A 20987-nucleotide genomic window follows, 5' to 3' on the forward strand; every position below is an offset into this window, starting at 1 on the left:
TGGTGTTCACCTACACATGGTTGTGTGAATTCCATAAGTATTACCTATATTTCTTGTTTAAAGTTTCAGACGGATTCTTGTCTCTGCACTGTTATTCGTTAATGATGGTATTGCCTCTCTGGTTGGGCGGGGAGGCTGGGAGGGGGTGGGGGTCTTGGGAGGGACAACGCTTAGTTGCCCTGGGACTTGTTTACTTGTACAATTGTTTTATTTTTTTGATATTAAAGAACTCTTTAATGAACCAATCAAATTTACTCTGGCTTTTTGGAAGCTTCCTTTTGGAGTTTCTTTACTTCAGCCTTGATGATTTTGTTCCTCATCCTCTTTGTCTTCATGACGCGATAGCATTCAAAATCTGTCATCTTGGCTTTCTTATCTCTGGAATCGATCTTCTTTGCCCATCTTGTTTGAGACCATTTTTCATTTACATTTTCTTTCTCCCAGGCACATCTTACAAACTTCTGACGAGCGCTGTGGGGGAACTTGAGCACAAAGTCAGTAAGCTGCATACACTTGAAGGGCATAGCCTGCCTTTTGACGCCACTGTAAGGACCATCCACCAGTGCCCTGTTTTGGTCAATTACGTCAACAATTGCAACCAGCTTCCCTGCATGTGGGCTGAAGGAGATGAAGGGAACCCGGCCAATCTGTACATAATGCTTGAAAACCATGGTGGTGGTCCACGAGCAGAAAGGACTTGTATCATTTTATGATTGTGATAAGTGCGTAAGGCTCACCTTTTTTCAGTACTTGCTCCACAGTTCCCCATGCCACAGATAGGACATAATGCTGGCCCCTCAGAGGTTATACTGGCTACATGGAATGTGCATGGCCTAAACAACAACTGGAAAAAGAGACAAGTGACGCAGTACTTGTTACACCACGCACCTACACCCCTCAGATCAGGCTAGATTTTGCTGCTGGCTGGGGTGCGCATAGATATTTTGCTAACTTCAGTAATTACGCTAGGGGCACCTTTATACTTATCCACAAACAACTTCCATTCCATTTGACTACTGTTACACAGGACACTGAAGGCAGATTTGTCATTGTCCTGGGCTCACTTCTGGGTCGCAAATTAGCCTTAGAATGCATCTACGGCCCTAAGGTTGATTTGCCAGATTTTTATTACTCCCTGTTTACAAGGCTGGCACAGCTCGGTCAAATTCCCATCTTACTAGGTGGCGATTTTAATATTGCACAACACCACGTCCAGTGCCTCTGACTGCAAGCCACGAGCGAGAAAGGTGCTGCAATGCACTTTGTGAACACTTCTCCCTCACTGACATTGGTAGAAAGCTGAATCCCCTTCGCACTGACGGCACGCACTACATCAGCTGTCATAACACTTGGACTAGGCTGGACTATTGGTTGGTATCTCCTGACTCGGTCTCCTGGTGCAAGACGACGACTATGTTACTGCGCACCTACTCTGACCACTCTCCAGTATCGTTGACCTTGCGGATACCCCGCCCTGAAGGATTTGAAAGGCAGTGGAGGTTTCCCAGCTGTGCACTTGAGGATGATGTGTTTCAGGAGGGCCTGCGGGAGGCGATTGAAGAGTATTTCACTCTTAACACTGGCTCTCTAGATACTGCAGCAATGCTATGGGAGGTTTTAAGGCCTTCATGAGGGGGGTCTGCATATCCAAAAATGCGGGTTTTCTGTGAGAGCCTTGCGACACGTTGGCCCGGATAGAGCGGGATTTGGGAGTATTAGATGCCACACAACAGCAATCCCCCTGTCCTGGCCTAGACGAGCGCAGGCTCTCCCTCCTGGCCGAATTTAGAGATAACACTGAGAGGGAGATACTCTTCATGGGGAAATACCAAAATGCTAGAGTCTATGGCGAGGGCGAGAGGCCGAGCCGATTGCTGGCCCAAATGGTCAGACCCCCTTATGGCAAGGAATGCTTACCAGAATTGCGGTCCGTGACTGGGCAACTCCTTTCTGACCCACTAGACATCCAGGGGGAATTCCTTTCATATTTCAAGGCACCCATACTCCACTAAACTGGGCACTGATACCACAGATCGAGAGAATTATCTGAGAATGCGCTGGTGTTCCTTGATAAAGTTAAGCGGGACTTCCTAGCTATCCCTATAACGGAAGACAGCATAGATGAGCCAATATCTGCGTTGAAGAGCTCCTCGGCTCCTGGCCTTGATGGCTTCACTGCCGATTTTTATAAAGCCTACAAGGACCTGTTGATTCCCCAGTTCCTCACCATGTACGCTGAGGCCCTTGAACAGCAGATCATACCGCCCACCCTGCGAGAAGCAGTCATCGTCTTGCTTCCCATACCAGATTAGGACCCGCTGTTGTGCGACTCCTATCAACCGTTGTCATTACTCAATCTGGACTACAAAATCTTGGCAAAATCTTTGGCTTGCCGTCAGTCCTTATTGATGGGGTTAATAATCTCCCCGGCCCAGTCAGGCTTCATTCCTCACCGCTCGACGGCCTTTAATCTGCACACGTTTTTTTATACCCTACATAGAATTAACCCTGATACCCCTGCTGCAGCCATACTACTAGACATGGAAAAGGCTTTTGATTCCCTCAAGTGGCCTTTCATTCTATCCATCATGCAACACATGGGAATGCCCTTTGGTTTCATAGCTACTGCTGCCCTACTATATAGCCGACCGACAGCCTAGACCCGTCTGAATGGCATGCTGTCCCCCCCTTTTGCACTTACACGCGGTACTCGGCAGGGCTGCCCACTGTCACCGCTACTGTTCATTTTAGCCATGGACCCCCTAATGAGGCATTTCCAGGAAAAACATTTGCACAGGGGGTTGCAATTTCGTACGGGCCCCCTTTATTCTCCCTGTATGCAGATGACACTGTTCTGTATGTTCGCAATCCCCAGCTCAACTTAGATCCTCTCCTTCTGGAGATTTTGCGTTTCGGGGTATATTCCGGGTTGGGAATCAACTAGCACAAGTCTGTAATTTTCCCGCTCATGGCCAGCACGGTCAGGTGGGATCTTGAGTTCCCCCTGGACTGGAATACCGACTCGTTCAGGTATCTAGGCATTCATATACACTTCAACACCGAACAGATTATCCACAGTAACTATGGGACAGCAGTTGATAGGTTAGAGACGCAAGTTGAGAAATAGCTCCAACTCCCTCTGTCCATGACAGGATGGGTCTCGCTCATTAAAATGATTGTGCTGCCTACATTTTTATACTTATTCCAAAACATCCCTATCCCACTCACTAAGAAGTTATCTTTAACTCTACACGCCCATTTGATAAAGCTGGTGTGGGGTGGCTGTCAACCCAGGGTTAACTGTAGAGTGATGACTCTCCCCTGTGACAGAGGCGGTTTTGGTGTACCTGACCTTAGACTATATTATCTGGCTGCTCAGTGCAGTTTTGCACAGGTGGGGTATCATCCCGATGCCAGAATCCCTTATCCTCCATCCGGAATCAGATTTAGTCCTTCCGGACGCACTACAAGCAATTTTACTGACTGGTTTCCCTAGAGATTCCACAGATATACAACCTGCCTCGACCAGCAGTTGGGCTTGGGACCAGTTGTGTCGTGTCACCCATACTCCACTGCTCTACTCTTCGGCTCTCCCCCTCCCGAATCCTAAGGCAATCCCCATTACTGGGGAAAAATTAATATAGAAGACATGCCTCAAATTCGGCATTGTGAAAATGGGCAACTTTTTCCCCAATGGGCACGCTTTTGAACTGGAAGATGAGGCTCTTTTCCCTAACACCACCTTCATTGTCAGATTTGTCCTTTCTCAAATCCGCTCAGCCCTGCGGGTTACCTATCCAGATTTCCCCTTGGAACCCCCATTCTTCCCCCACTTACTAAGGTGATTGATAGTGAAAGGGGAGTACACATAGTATCCCAGCTCTATAAGACATGTTCTGCCTGTACTGGTCAATGATGAGAAGATACGCAAAGCTTGGGAGGAGGACTTGGGTGGCTCGATTTCAGATGAGCAATGGAGCGCCGGCTGTGCAGTCACCGATAGGGTATCTCTCAACAGCAGACACAGACTGCTTCACTTTAAGTTCCTACTTCGAATGTACATGACCCCAGCCAGACTGCATAGAATAGACCCTAATAGGACCCATCACTGTGCCCGGTGTAATTCTCCGCATGCAGATTTTGCCCATTTGGCTTTGACTTGTCCGAGAATATGTAGCCACTGGGAGGCCATTCATGAGAAACTTAGCGAGATGGTTAGGGTTCCGGAGTCCCAATTGCCCGAGATCGCATTGTTGGGATATGTTACTCAACTCCCGCAGGCTACACGCAGATTGGTTGCTAATGGTCTGCTGTTGACCAAGCAGGAAGTGGTGATTCATTGGGGCGGTAGAAAGACCCCATCAGTGAAGGGGTGGCTAAAGAGGAAGGCTTCTTGCACTACAAATAGCGACATTTATGCTACAACACTCCCCCTAACTTCGAGACCTAAAGACATATGGGGGCCCCTTTAGGGCGCATCTGCAGGCTCTGCAGCGGACCCCCTCCACACAGGCTGATCATGGAATAGTGCCCGCCGGGGTGGGCTAGGTTCGCAACATGGGATGGATGCACTCCAGTTAGCGTCAAACTATAAGTCATGCTGCTACTGCTATATCGTGTTTGTTATTGAGCTTGTTTTTTTATCCTTCAGTTAAATGGGTGATCATATAGGATTAGTTGTTGGGGGTGGAAGGCTGAAGAGCTCTCTCTGGGGCAGCATCTGTTAACATCTGCTTCGTTAATAATGTCTTGGGGACTGTACTATTATGCCTACGCCTGCACAGTTGATCCCATTGCACTAATGTAACTGTAATGAAAATGCTAAATAAAGTGTAAAAAAAAAAAAGTGACTAAAATTGCAATTTTTACAGACTTTTCTCATACTCAAAAGCTTCTATTTTGGCAGATTTCACAAAGGAAAATGACTCTTAACACACTTATTTTAATTCCAAGAATGATAGTTCACATGCAAAAGTCATTTCCACTTGTAGTAGACTGACATCTGTCACTCAATCCAAATATTTGGATATAAGTCAATAAGGACGCTCAATGAGGAGCAATACACCAATAGTGTGCAAAAAGTAGCTTTAATGAAATAGTAAAGTACATATATGGGTTAGCATCAAAGCAAGGTAATTTGATACATTTTGTGATAATAACAATCAAAAGGTCAGATTCACTAAAAGAATATATGATTGTATACGCAAGAACGGAGTTTACTAAAATAACTTTCAGGAAGCTCAGTTGCTCAGTGTCAAGTACCTAATTGAAAACCATGTGACAGTTGAAATACCATTCTCTTGGTCTTAACTTGCAAAATAGCGTTATTCAACTGGCTATGAAATGCACAATAGCTACTGCATCACATTGGAATACTCAAAGCAATCCCATAGACACAAGAATCACAATAGAGCATAATACATTTGCTTACAAATATAACCCTGATGTCTTTATCAATAGAACAAGGTGGTAAAATAAAGGCCCATCATCCCTAGGTGGAACTTAACTCATCCATAGTGCTGGGAAGCCCCTTTGCTTCATCTCCAGTCCCTCTCACTCTCGAGCATCACAGCCAAGGAACAGCACTGCCAGGGAGGAAGCTATAGGCGATGGCAGTTTGCACAACCCCATCCACAAGCTTCAGCTCCTTTGCATGCGTCTCTGTCTTTAAATATCCTGAAGCTTGGCTTATGTCATATTCTGTTCCTTTCTCGCAATTTCTAGCTTTGTTATCAGAATGTATCCTTTGGCTGCCCTGACGCCTCTGGATTTTTCCTGAACTCTTTCTCAGGGTCAACATAACCTTCGGCTGCCTCTCTCCCACACTTCCCGCTTCCCGTACCTTCTTATCACACCACTTGCTGACAGTCATGTCTGCGGAATGCCCCCAAAAAAGCTTAGATGCGACAGCGTGAACCTTCTGTACTGCTCAGGTTTTTCTGCATGTATTATCGCTCATCCACCCTGTTCAAACTAATTAACCCTTTGTGTCACAATGTCTTCCGCAACTATCCCTATAGTTCACACTCCACCCCTTGTATATGAGCGCTAATACATGCGAAAAATGTACATCTATTTCACTGCTCCTCCAGTTAAGTTGCTACGAATTCCAGTAAGCATTACATTGAGTGCCTACCCTTTAGTGTAAAGCTGCTTGGTGCGTGCATATAGCTTACATAGCATAACCATTAATATAATCCAAGAAATGAAGAGCCAAAGGAAGGGGTGTAGTACCAGATTAAGAGATCTTGTAGCTCCTGGTGCCCAACCTAAGATAATGTCATACCGGTGGGGCTCAGTTGTTTGCTTAATATGTGAAGCAGTACGCATACGCTGTTTAGCATCAATAGTCATTTGTATAGCTGTATCCTTGGTATATTTAGCTGCTGTATCTAACTTAGCAAAGGAAACCTGTGCATACTGTCTGATGGATTCTAGTCTGGGTAATTCAATGGTAAGTGGGACCTTCAATTCTATTTGCTCTTGCACTTGCATCTTTAAAGTGGTGGTGGTGAATTCAGTTGGTCGATGCAGTATATGGGTACTTATATCAATAATACTAGTTACATTAGACACACACATTACTTGTTCTCCTGTAGTTTGCATAAATCCATTATTAAGTAGAGGGTGGTTTGTAACATACCAGATACTTTCTGCCCCTACTTGATATAGGTCGGTGTCGTTTATAGGATAGGGTAACCATTCATATTCTCCCGGTACTATATGTAGGCATGGGTCTAATACCCTTCCTGTGTGGGTGCATACCCACCCCTTTGACCATTCGGCACATCTTGTGAGATCTACTGTATGATTAGTTCGATCTATCCACCTTTTGTCAGTATGTGGTATCTACCACTCTTTCCCTATGACTATGGGAAGCAACACAAAAGGACACCATATCTCAGGAATGGAATCACTTCTTGCTATGTCAAAATGAGCATAGCACATTTCTTTTTCGCAATGAAACTGTATAGGCTTTAACCATATTTCCTCAGGCAAGTGTAATTGTTGTCTCCAATATTCTCCCTGAAGTTGTCCCCACTCTGCTTTAAATTCTATATACTGTTGGTTTACAACATTTTGCCATAAGATACATTGAAACCCTTTGGAAAATACTTGTGTGTCGTGAAAGCCTTTGCCAAATTGCTCATAAGTAAAACTATGCCATTGCCAGACACTGTATAATCCTCATAAAACTTTCCATACTTCTCGTGAATGAGTTGGGCCCCAGTGAGATATAACTTTTATTGCTTCTCCTGTGCTATATCCTGTGGATGACAATTTATTTCTAACAGCCTCAATATCAAAGGAGTTTAAAGCTCCTACCCCAATTACAGTTGCAACAGCTATTAAAGATACCAAATCTCTTCTAATACCTAACTTTGGTAAAAGCCATATCTGCAATGTCCATGGGGCACTTAGTGGGTCATAATGTGAGATGTTTCCCTTAGTAATATTTATTTATAGTATAACATGGTTAATTATGCTTGCATGCAAAGCTTGTTTACATCCTATTCTATATTGAACTATGGAGATGTTTCCCAAGTTGCTTACCATGCGTCTGTTAGCCACAAAAAACATAAATGCTGGTGTTTTAGAATATCAAGCTCCTTTGGTTCCATTATTCATTGTAACAATTACCATATGCCCTGGCAAAATACTCTGTTTATGAGAACAATCATATTGTTTACATGGATGTGTTGATGCTGATGTAAGTGGCACAATTGTATCACAGTATCTGCATATCATATTTAAGGTGTAATTTAATGCCTGTACTATTGCAGGTGTTCCTAGTAATTCATTCAGGGCCAGATGTAGGTGGCCAGATACCGGTCGGTAACGGCCGATTTCGGCCCTTAGCGACCGGTATGTGAGAAGTTGGCCTGATATATAATGTTCACTATTCTAGTGAGCACTTTGTATCAGTCCAAACAACCCTTATTGAAGATTGGTTGTAAGTCAACCGTAGACCAGCTATCCTAGTAGCGTGGACAAGAGCAGTCTTTAGGCTAAACTCTAGAGGGCGTGTTAAGCCAGCTGTTATACCATCACATATACCCCTTGAACACCAAGTGAAAGGACACCACACAAGTTGTTATGAAAATAAAAGTATATTTATTTAGAACACAACAACCCTGGACTCTTTATGAGGACAGGGTGCTAAGCACAATACAAAGCTCTTAAAGAAATACTGAAAGTCGCACAATTTACACAAATGCCCGAGGGGCACGAAAAACCATATGCTCTAAAAGTGGAATGCGAAATTACTAGCAGGTAAGTACTACTCTAATAGACTTTGGGATCGCTAGGACTGGACTACTGAACCTTCAGATTACTAGCAGGAGGCCTAGGGAGATCGGGTACAGAGTGTGCACTCTCACGCGGGATGCGGGACAAAGTCTATGGATGCTAGATTTCGTAAAGTTAATGTTATCGGGCGAATCCGACTAGGTAGAGCTGAAACGAAAAAGGATCTTGACCTTTGGATAGTTAAGCTATGCTGGAGCACCGAAATGCTCAGGTTACCTAGCCCAGGGGCTGCGGCTTCATAGGTCTGAAAAGACGTCGGGAATCCTCGTTGCAGTCTATGGAGCCTGAAAGAAAAAGTTGCTGGCAGGCGACCAGTGAAGAGATTCGGAGGGATCCAAGCCTGGATCGATGATGGAGGATACCTGTAAGCAGAGGGGACCAAGTTCTGAATCACTAGCCAGTGATTAGATGGGCACCAGGATGGCACCGGATGGAGTTACCTCGACCAGGTGAGTGGGTGACGCTGGGCTCTGCAGTCTCACGGACCAGGAGGCGTTGTCGGTGACCAGGATGGAGGTGCGAGCTGTCCCACAAAGGTATCTGCTGCCGACGTCCCTGGACCCAGGATTGGGGCAACAACTCTTGGCAAATGCAAGCCCACGCGGTGGACTCAAGATGGCGTCTGGAGTGGACCAGGAGGGTCCGGGGCACTCCTCTGTTGGAGGGGAGCAAGGGCCAGTCTGGAGCAACTGGACCAGCAGTGTTGTCATCGTGGTGCGTCGTCAAGAGGGCCACAAGCCAGCAGGCAAGTAGCCGGAAAAACGTGGTGGGCAGCAAAGAGCAGAAGGGCCCCACGCAGATCTCGTGGATGCTGGGGGGCTGAACTTCGGTGCTGGAGCTGCTCAGGGTTAGGGCTTCTCGAACCCCAAAGCACTCACTCGAGGATCCCCTGGCGGTTGTGCTGGATAAGCGTCGTGCAGTTCTGAAGATGGCCGGTCCCTCGAGGTCTCGTCACACCCACGGATCTCAGCTGGGCTGATGATGTAGGTAGAGGTCAGAGGTGCCAGATAAGCTGGGACTCGTCGTGCTGGTCGGTCGGATTCCTGAGGAAGGACGTGCAGCAAACCGCAGTGTTCTTAGTTGGTGCCCGCAGATGCAGGGTGACTACTCCTTAGTCACAAGGGAGAAATCTTAGGAAGAAGTCTTGAGTTCCTTTCGTAGAAAGGAGTTTCAGGATTCAAAGATGATCTAATTTGGAAGGGGGCCCGCTCCTATCTTTATACTAAGGAAAGGGGCTGGCACGCGACTAGGTCCTGCCCCACTTTCCCCAGCTCAGGGGCTGGTGTGCCCCTGGAACTGGTTCAAGCCGGCCTATGCATAGTGAGCACCGGGGTGCCACTTGCAGTCACCTTCCTCTAAAGCCCTGCCTACCCAGGATACACAAAACCCTGTCTGGGATGGTGCTAGCACCGCTCTTGACAGGAAACCCTTTGTCCAAGCCTCCCTCGCTGGAAGGACTCCCAGCAGCAGGAGGTTAGACTTGTGTCTGTGATGGCAGCATCCATTTTGTGATGCTGCGGCTCGAGTTAACTTTAACTGGGGTTCACAGTTACATACATGTCGTATCCCTCTAGAAGGGTGGAATGCTAACCCCGTCGCCAGAATTGGCGAGGGGTTAGTATTCCGATTCGTATGACACCTTACTCGACATGTTTTGATAAAGCGATACCAAAGATAGCATATAACCGCGAGGATTATAATGCACTTAAGAGTATATGGTATGCGTTATCATGGAACAGCTATTAGGACTTGGTTCCGCAAGCTGCAAACGGGCTCAGCTCATGCCAGAGCACCATCTCACATGATTCCAAGCACTCTGCCTTCAGGATTGTTAAGGCCTGCCATAGGAGTGAATGATAGGAATCTATGTGTCCATTTTAGGGTTAGATATAGGTATACTATATCTAAAGCAAAGGGTGATTACACCACCTTGCCCCAGCTGTCGTGCAGCCAGTTGTGTCAAATTTAGATGGCCAGCCAGGGGTGGCATAATACTTGCTGCAGCCCCTGGTAGGCCCTGGGTACACCTATGCCCTGAGTTACAGGGTCTGATAAGGTGGCCCAGTACCAATTGGTAAATGCACCTAAGGTACACGTGTCAATTTAGTGAGAGAACAACTAGGCTGTGGGTCTGATTAGCAGGCCCACAGCCAGGGAAGTTGTAAACCAGTGAAGCAAAAAGCAAAAATCTGGGGTGATCATAGGATTGCAGACCCTACTCTCCTACATGACCCCCCCCCCCCCCCAACTTTGGGACAATAAACTAACCTTGACCAGGTGAGTCTTCTTGCTCTAAGTAGAAATACCTGGAGAGCCCATCTGCATTGCCATGATCAGTGCCAGGTCTATGCTCCACTGTAAAATCCATCCCCTGGAGGGAAATGGACCACCTAAGCAGTTTGGGGTTTTCACCCTTTATCTGATTTAGCCACAAGAGGGGCTTATGGTCGGTCTGAATCTTGAAATGAGTGCCAAACAAGTATGGCCTCAGTTTCTTCAGGGCCCAAACCACAGCAAAGGCCTCCCTCTCAATAGCTGACCAATTTTTCTCTCTGGGGGTCAGCCTTCTGCTTATAAAAGCAATGGGCTGGTCATGACCATCAAAATTCAGCTGAGATATAACAGCTCCCACACCCAACTCAGAAGCATCTGTTTGGACAATGAATGGTTTGGAGTAGTCTGGACTCTTTAGGATAGGGGCTGTGCACATGGCCTGCTTTAGGTCATCGAATGCCTTTTGACAGCCTGCTGTCCACTGAACTTTCTTTGGCATCTTTTCGCTTGTCAGGTCATTAAGTGGTGTCACAATTGAACCATAATTTCTGACAAATTCCCTGTAATAACCAGTCAGGCCCAAGAAAGCTCGAACCTGAGTCTGGGTGGTTGGAGGAGCCCAATCTCTGATGGATTGTATCTTGCTCTCCAGTGGCTGAACCTGGCCTCCACCTACAAGGTGGCCCAGAATTACAACCTGTGTCTGCCCTATCTGGCACTTTGTGGCCTTGATAGTGAGACCTGCTGCTTGCAGTGCCTCTAACACTTTCCTCAGGTGGACCAGGTGATCCTCCCAGGTGGAGCTAAAGACAGCTATATCATCAAGATATGCTGCACAGAAGTCATCCAGCCCAGTGAGAACTTGATTCACCAGCCTTTGGAAGGTGGCAGGTGCATTTTTCAGACCAAAGGGCATTACCACAAATTGATAATGCCCACCAGGGGTTGAAAATGCTGTCTTGGGCTTGGCTTCCTCAGCTAACCTGATTTGCCAATACCCAGCTGTCAGGTCAAATGTACTTAAGTAGTTGGCGGAAGCCAATCTATCTATAAGCTCATCTGCCCTTGGTATTGGGTGGGCATCAGTCTTAGTGACTGCATTGAGGCCCCTGTAGTCTACGCAGAACCTCATCTCTTTCTTACCACCCTGGGTGTGAGGTTTAGGCACTAGAACTACTGGACTAGCCCAAGGGCTATCTGAGGGCTCAATGACTCCCAGCTCCAACATTTTCTGCACTTCAGATTTGATGCAGTCTCTGACATGATCAGGCTGTCTGTAGATTTTACTCTTGACTGGCAGACTGTCACCAGTGTCAACCTCATGGGTACACCAATTGGTTTGACTGGGTGTCAGAGAGAACATATGTCTAAAGGATTGAAGAACTTGTTTACAATCCTTTTGCTGATGTTCAGAGAGGCTGCCACAAAAGACAACACCATCCACTGACCCATCATCAGGGTTCTGAGTGAGCAGGTCTGGGAGAGGGTCACTCTCCTCCTCCTGTCCCTCATCTGTGGCCATGAGCAAGCTCATGTCCTTCCTGTCGACATATGCCTTGAGCCTATTCACATGGAGCACCCTGAGGGGTCTCCTGGGAGTTCCAAGGTCCACCAGGTAGGTGACCTCTCCCTTTTGCTCAATGATTGTGTGGGGCCCAGACCATTTGTCTTTGAGTGCTGCTGGGGCCACTGGCTCCAACAGCCACACCTTCTGTCCAGGCTGGTACACAGTCAGGACAGCCTTTTGGTCATGCCAAGCTTTTTGGAGTTCTTGGCTTGCCTCAAGGTTTTTAGAAGCCTTTTCCATATACTCAGCCATCCTGGAGCGGAGACCAAGTACATAGTCCACTATGTTGGTTGCAGGCTTTTTGAGAGGTCTCTCCCATCCTTCCTTCACCAAACACAGGGGTCCTCTCACAGGATGCCCATACAGAAGTTCAAAAGGGCTGTAGCCAACCCCCTTCTGTGGGACCTCTCTGTAAGCAAACAAAAGGCAGGGTATCAAGACATCCCATCTACGCCTGAGCTTTTCAGGTAGTCCATGAATCATCCCTTTTAGGGTCCTGTTGAACCTTTCAACAAGCCCATTGCATTGTGGATGATAGGGTGTAGTGAACTTGTAGTTGACACCACATTCCTTCCACATAGCAGTCAAATATCCTGACATGAAGTTTGCACCTCTGTCAGAGACAACCTCCTTAGGGAAGCCCACTCTGGAGAACACTCCAACTAGGGCTCTTGCCACAACAGGTGCTGTAGTGGTCCTAAGGGGAATAGCTTCAGGATACCTGGTGGCATGGTCCACCACCACCAGTATAAACTTGTGTCCTGATGCTGTCTGGGGTTCCATTGGACCAACAATGGCAATCCTCACTCTTTCAAACGGCACCCCCACCACAGGCATTGGTATAAGGGGGGCCTTTGTTGTGCCACCTGACTTACCACTGGCTTGGCAAGTGACACAGGAGCGACAAAACTCCTTGGTATCTTCATTCACATGAGGCCAGTGAAAGTGTGAGACAAGTCTGTCCCAAGTCTTATTCGGGCCTAAGTGTCCTGCAAGGGGAATCTCATGGGCCAAGGTAAGAAGGAAACCTCTCTGTGACAAGGGGACGACCAGCCTCCTGGTTGCACCAGGCTTGGGGTCTCTTGCTTCAGAGTACAGGAGTCCATCATCCAAGTATACCTTGTGGGTACCTGTGGCGTTCCCTGCAGCCTCAGCAGTAGCCTGCTGTCTGAGGGGTTCAAGGGAAGGGTAGTCTAACTGTGCCTTCCCCAGGTCTTCTCTGGAGGGTCCCCCTGAACCCAGAAACTCAACTTGATCAGGTTCAAGTTCTTTAGGCTCAGTTTCCCTCAGCTCTTGTAGGTCAGCCTCCTCTGAGACTTGATCCTCAACCTGGGGCAAGGGGGAAACAAAACAAACCTACTTTTGTGGGTACCTCGACACGAATTTCCACAATTTAGTATCTGTGAGGAATTAGCGTTTCTCGAAATTGATGCAAAGGACCTTTAATTTAATTTAAATATGGGACTTTCGCACACGAACACATAGATGCTACTCTATGTGGTTTGTCCGTCTTCATTTGTGTATAGAACTAGCAACGAAGGGACTTGAAAAAACTACCAAAATGGCGTTCGGAAATCATATAATTTAGACTTAATTAGGTTCAGGTGTAGACTATTGTTCTATTACACACTATCGCCGCATGCATAAAAAGAACCGCCTTCCCTCAGTCCCCACACTGACGCTGGAGACCGGGTAGACCAGGCAGGCGGCGCGTTCTTCCGTGATTTAAGGTAAGACATGTGAGGCTAATCGGCTATGGAGCGGGTGTAAACCAGGGGCCGTGATAAAACGCCCGACCATCTCGCGAGTGCTAGATGTAGGTCCTTTCACTACCCTAAGCCCCTGCTAGGAGCCATGTGCCTCCTTTTTTCAAAAGAGGAAACCGTATGTTTGGCTCCGTCTATATTCACCCTAATCCCCTACCAGGAGCTATGTGCTTCTCATAAAGAGGTAACCCAATTTTTGGTCCTTTCCAAACGCCCATAATTGTAAGTCTTGCTCCTGAGTCTTTTCTTAAAGAACTAAATCCCTTGTTTCATTGACTTTAGATTAAAGACAACAGAGCAGTTTCTTAAACTTGCATATTCATTGTTCATTTAGATATAAAGGTTTGGCTTCAATTAAAAAAGAAGGAATCAACCTCAACTATTCCAACAAATACCGGGAAGAGGGAAGACGCCTTAAACCAACCATGCTGGCGAAACTCCGAGTCTTCTGATGTAAATGTTTAAAGATACTGACTTTACGATCAAAATTACAAAGTAAGCATGATACTATTATGTCCTGTAAGCACTTGAGTAACAGCCGAATGTAAAAATATATAAAATTATACTAAATATCAATATTTTTTATATATAGGTCTTTTGATGAAATAACAGAGACTTATAACAGTGGATAAGGCTACTCCATCTCCAGGATTAAGACTGGTACCGCAAATTGAAATATGCGATAAATGTAAGAAATTTGTTTTTGCAGTATAGACACCTATAGATCCGTAAGAACTTTTCTGTAATGAAACTCAAATTCCTCACTGGATGTATACTAATCTATTTTCCATATACTCTTTTAAATTGAACAATTTTTAATGTAGTCCTGAGGAAGGTGTGCCATCGATCAAAACACCGAAACGCGTCGACAATCAGGCTATTTTTTAACTGTTTTTCTACATGTCAATATATTGGAATATACTGTAATATGTTTGTGAATTGTTATGATATATGTAGGAAATTTTATGTACAAGACTTTGTCTATATTATGCTATTTTGATAAAGGTTGTTCTTTTAATAAATATGATTTTTTAATGAATATTATCTTTTTTGGAAATAATTTATGTGATGCTTAGTATATATGCAATTGAGGACAGAAGAATTCTATAGGCTGGTGTCTTACCTTACAAATTATATTCTACTTTCCATTTAAGTACCACAGAAAGGAATCCCCTTTTTTGTTCAGGATTGTTAAGGCCTGCCATAGGAGTGACTGAAAGGAATCTATGTGTCCATTTTAGGGTTAGATATAGGTATACTATATCTAAAGCAAAGGGTGATTACACCACCTTGCACAAGCTGTCGTGCAGCCAGTTGTGTCAAATTAAGATGGCCAGCCAGGGGTGGCATAATACATGCTGCAGCCCCTGGTAGGCCCTGGGTACACCTATGCCCTGAGTTACAGGGTCTGATAAGGTGGCCCAGTACCAATTGGTAAATGCACCTAAGGTACACGTGTCAATTTAGTGAGAGAACAACTAGGCTGTGGGTCTGATTAGCAGGCCCACAGCCAGGGAAGTCGTAAACCAGTGAAGCAAAAAGCAAAAATCTGGGGTGATCATAGGATTGCAGACCCTACTCTCCTACACGGTATTTGTAGTTTCAGATGTAGGGGGCCTAAATATTACTGATTCTGTACATTTACCGAATCAGTAAATTTACTGAATCGGTAAATTACCGAATCGGTAAATTTACAGAATCGGTAATATGGGATGTAGGTGGCACTGAAAACAGTGCCACAGGCCCTTAAGAATTCGTTATTTACCATCAAATACTACTTGATGGTAAATAGCGAATTCCTGTGTACATGCACATCTGTGCATGTACACCTGTGCCATGTGGCACACATACATGCCCTAAGAGCATGTATGTGTGTCACATGGTACACAAGCCTGAATCAGGGGTGCAACAGGGTGTCAAAGTGACACCCTGTCCCCCTTGTCAATTCTGTAATTTTACCGAATCGGTATTTACCGATTCGGTAATTGACATTGGTTCCTTTGGGCCTCATGGCCCATAGGAATCAATGGCAATTACCGATTCGGTAAATACCGATTCGGTAATTACCGAATGTTACCGCTTCAGTAATTAATTAGGTAAAAACACCTACATAGCATTTACCGATTTGTAAATACCGAATCGGTAAAATTAGGTATTTATTAATTAATTAAATATTAATTACCTACATCGGGCCCCAAGTCCATTAGTGTGTCTAATCTGTTGTACCATTACTTTCCAAGTTATAGCTTTGGCAGCCATCCACTTATTTCCAGGCACTTTTACATTTCAGGGTGAGATTTTCCCGGTGTCATCTGTAACATTAGTTGCTTGCGGTGCACAAACTATTTTGAGGTCTGTGACAACAGTCTCTGCTATGTCCGGCCGAACCCATATAGCTTTTCCAGCTAACGGCAAATAGGAACCACGTCATGGACTTGGGCTTCATCATTTATGATCGTCGAGTGAGTCTCACTGTAGGTATAAACACAGGTACATTAGAATTCTTCAAGAGTACAGCATACGTGCTTCCTACTCACTGACTTAGTATTTCTCCTGCTTCTGGTCTTTTCCCTGGACGATGTACCCATACTTTCTGTCCTGTGCTTCCAAATCTTCCATCCCCCCTCTGGGTAGCATGGGGGGGGCAGACCTCTCTTCTATGTGTGGAGTGTGTGCTTTTTCACAAATCAACTGTGCAAGTCTGTCATTTGTTTGATACAATACAGCAGCATCCCCTTGGTTTAGCAGCACTATTTTAACTTTCCCTCGATAATCTGGGTCAATGTCTCCTCCAAGAACTGACACCCCTTTTATAGCTGGGCTGGATCTAGGGGCTATTCTGCCATAGGTCCCTGGTGGTACCCTTACTCCTATTCCTAGGGGTATGAACTTTATTTGTCCTACTTGTACTTCTCCACCTTCTAAGGCAAACAAGTCCAATCCTATGCTGCCAGGGGTAGCCTATGAGGGGAGTCGGGCTCGGGAGTATGTCTTCCAGACAATCATGGTATTTGCACATCCTTTGTCTTGCCCTGTCATTCGAATGAAAGGAGTCTGCTGTCCAATTAGTCTGTTGTTAAATTCAAATAGGACTTTGTTTACTATTCCACCCTTTTAAAGTCTGCTCTGATGATAGTTTCCTCACCTGCCCTTTCAACAACCTATCATATCTCTCAATCATTCCTGCAGCTTGTGGATAATAACTAAGATGTATTATCCATCGAAGCCCCTGCTCTTGGGCCTAATCCTTTACAGTTTTCCCTGAAAAATATGTGCCCCTATCTGTTTGGATTATATCAGGCACTCCACAATGTCTACTCAGGTAGTCTAGCCCTGGCAAAGTGGATTTTTGGTCTGCAGACTTACAAGGCATTCCTACCATAAGGCCAGCAAAGGTATCCACCATGGTTAATATGTAGCTTTTGCCCCCTTCCTTTGGCAGCAGTCCAATATAGTCCAATTGCCATACTGTGGCAGCTGCAGTTCCTCTTTTGATATGTCCACTCGTTTTTTTGTTCAAGGGCATCTGTCTCATCTGGTCACATGTAAGGTACGCCTTCACTGCTTGTTGCTCTTGCTCTTTAGACACTGGGATTTGTCATTGCTGCACCCATGCATAAGTGCCATTCTCTCCTAGATGTCCTGAGGTTGCATGGGCCCAGTTTGCCAAGGCTACTTCTGCTTCTTCATTGAAGACCACAGTTCGTGTTTTGGCCATTTGATCTGCAGTATTGTTGAATATAGATTCAAGGGAGGTGTCCAATGAACAATGGGCGTCCACGTGGCCCAGATAGATATGACAGTCTTGCCCTTTCTTCCACATCTCTTCCCAGAACTGCTCACCACCCCAGATAGGAGGGCCCTTAATTTTCCATCCATCTTTGTGCCAGGTTGGAGCCCAACTTATTAGTCCTTGAAATGTGACCCAACTGTCAGTGTACACAAATATGTTCTCTCCAATGGGGGCTTGCTCAATTACTGCTGCTACCCCCTGCAGCTAGCAAACTGTTTTGATCCATTATCTCTTCCTTGCAACAAAAGCGTTTCTGTAGCAGGCTGGAATGCAACTGCTTGCCATTGTCTTTTGCCTTGATGATATTGAGCTGTTCCATCTGTAAATAATGCATTTTGTTGTTTATCTCCAGTAAGCTGTTCAAAGGGTGGGGCTGTTTTGAATGGTGACAGTTCCTTTTCGATAACTTCTGATGAGGAGGTTATTGCCTGTAAGTCCACTGCCCCCAGCATATCCTCTTGTAACTTCGACTCTCCTGCTGGCCCAGGTTTTGCTCTCTGCTGCAGATACCATTTCCACTTTATGATGGTAGACTCCTGAGTTCTACCTACTTTAGCACCAACCCCTTCTTCTCTTATCGAACCCAGCAGAGGGGCTTGTGTTCTTAAGGTAACTGGCCGGTCACCAGTTATGAGTTTTGTTTCCACCAGTGCACAATATGCTCCTGCTAATTCTTTCTCTAATGGGGTATATTTGCCCATTGATGGTGTTAATTTATTTGACCAGAATCCTTGTGGCAATTTCTTTCTTCCCTGTCTTTGCCATAGGCTCCACATCACTACATTGTCCTGTATTATAATTTCTAATTCAAATGGGTCCTCTTCTGTGATTGGACCTAGTGCATAATTGTTCTGTAATGTATCTTTCGCCACTTTAAAGGCTTCTTGTTGTTCAGGCTCCCATTGAAAAGCAGGTTTCCTCCTAGTCACTTAATATAATGGTCTCAGTATTAATCCAAAATGAGGGATATGCTGCCTCCAAAACCCCACCAAGCCAATGAACTGTTGTGCATCGGCCTTTGTTGTAGGAGCCTTTAGCTGCTGTATTGTATCAATCACTTTTTGTAGTATTCTTTTTACTGGTCCTGAGCAAATAGCACCCAAAAATCTGACCTCCTGTGCAGGACCTCGGACCTTTTTAGGGTTAATGGCCCACCCTCTTTGTTGTATGTATTCAATTAACCTATCTAGTGTTTTTGAGACCTGTTATTTGGTGTCTCCAGCAATCATGATGTCATCTATGTAATGTACAAGGTAGGTGTCTCCTGCCGAAAAGTTGGCCAGTTTTCTGGCTATCAATCCATGACACAATGTGGGGCTGTGTACATATCTTTGAGAAAATTTTCTGAAAGTGTACTGTCTATCTTGCCAGCTCACAGCAAATTGATCCTGACTTGCCTCATCAATGTCAATTGAGAAAAAGGCATTTGCTAAATCAATTACATCATGCCATTCCCCCACTTCTTTGCTCAACATTTCAATTAAAGAGATAATGACTGGGACTGTAACTGCCAATGGTGGGGCCACTTTATTCAGTTGTCGATAAACAACAGTCATTCTATATGTACCATCTGGTTTATTTAAGGGCCATATAGGGGAATTAAATGGACTTACAGCTGGCCTGAGCATGCCAGCATCTAGTAGCCCTTGAATTGCTTCCAAAATTTCTTTGTGTCTTCCGGGTATTCGATATTATTTGATGCATACTGGCTCTGGCGGAGGGGACACGTGTAATGGACTCCATTTTGCATGACCAATTAAAATTGTCATAGACTACTTTATGTGCACAAACCTCACACCAAAAGTGAATGTCCCCTTTGTCTCTCAATTGTTTTGCCCAGTAGCAGGTCTATGCAAAATATGTATTCGGGTACCTTTGCTATTAGTATTTCTGCTGTAAAAGGTGGTCCTTTACTAATTGATCATTTAAGTCTGACAGGTTTAGCTTCTGTTTCAGCACCCTCATAACCATTGATGATTACACTTTTCCATGGCAATCTTTTGGGGTTCCCATTTATTAAGGTCACTTCCGCTCTGGTATCAAGCAGTGTCATAACATGTTGTGTTCCTTTCTGCCAATAGATATTAAGAGGTATATATAGCTGCCTATCCCTGGGGCTTACCTCTTGTACTGCCCTAATTCCCAGGGTTTGGCCTGACCTTCATAAAGGTTCTGGGACTTCCCAGCCATCGCTGGGCAAGTCAGGATATAGAGTCGAAATAGGCACTTTCCTATTTTTACTTGGCTCTGTCCTCTTTTTCTCTGCCTCTTTCATTGGTGGTGCAGAGGGCTGCCTTTCACTATGTGCATTCTTTTCCTTTTGTCTACGCTGCTGCAGTGCTTTCCATTTGTTCAGCAAATAAGTAGTTGGCTTCCCATCTATTTTCTCTTTCTACACTTCAGCGTTTAATAAATCTATCCACATTGGCCGTCTGGTTACTTTTATTGTTGACTCTCCACCCTTGTACTTATTATTCTGTCCTACAGCTCTGGTGGATTTCTGCCTGTCAAGCCCTTCCAACTGTGCCATTAATAGCACTACTTCCCCACAGGTCTCCCCAGGGCAGGTCCCAGAAGGGCTAACAAGGCACCTTTCATATGTGGAGGGGCATTCCTAATTAACTGCACTCTAATTCCTGCAGTTACAGCTTCAACATCAGGTCCTGCAAATAGTTGGAAGTATACTGCACTCTGCATTCCCATTTCTCGTAACTGCTCATTTGCTTCTGTAATTGTATGCCAAGGGCCCCAAATTTCTTCTACATCGATGGTTGTTGGGTTTAAATGTCTCATTCCCTCTATCAGCCAGACCGTTAGAAAAAATGCTTGTTGTCCCTGCGCACCTCACAATCGTTGTCCTAACATGGCATGGGTGGTTACAGACCCCATTTTTAAAAGTTCCGTTGGTGATCGCACTAGCCATTTAAACAAAGGCTCCTGAGGCATCTGTCTAAACATACGTGTTATTTCTAACAACTCACTCTGTGTATATTCTCTCACCAGACGGGTATTTTGTACATGTCCTCCATCTATCCCCTTTGATTTGTTTTGCACAAGAGGGTGAGATTCCAAAGTCCCTTCTTTCTCACTTATAATTTCCCCTATTTCTGCTACACGTACTTCCACTTCATCCTCCCAGTTCCAATCATCATCATCAGAAACTGTCCCATCACAAGTATAGAGATCCCAGGTCTCTTTACGCACTAGTTCCCTCACTTGCACAGCCGAGGGTACTCTAGGCTTCTGCCTACTCTTCTGTTGTGCTACTCGTACTATT

The 20987-nt window shown here is 45.3% G+C and overlaps 1 pseudogene; it reads right to left on the reverse strand.

The window, feature by feature from the left end:
* Nucleotides 1-251: 251 nt before the first annotated feature.
* LOC147683420 (large ribosomal subunit protein eL14 pseudogene) lies at nucleotides 252-671 on the reverse strand (annotated as a pseudogene).
* Between the last annotated feature and the right edge of the window lie 20316 nt (nucleotides 672-20987).

The sequence above is a fragment of the Lissotriton vulgaris genome, chromosome 11 (assembly GCF_964263255.1).
Source record: "Lissotriton vulgaris chromosome 11, aLisVul1.2, whole genome shotgun sequence".
NCBI classification, from domain to species: Eukaryota; Metazoa; Chordata; class Amphibia; order Caudata; family Salamandridae; genus Lissotriton; species Lissotriton vulgaris.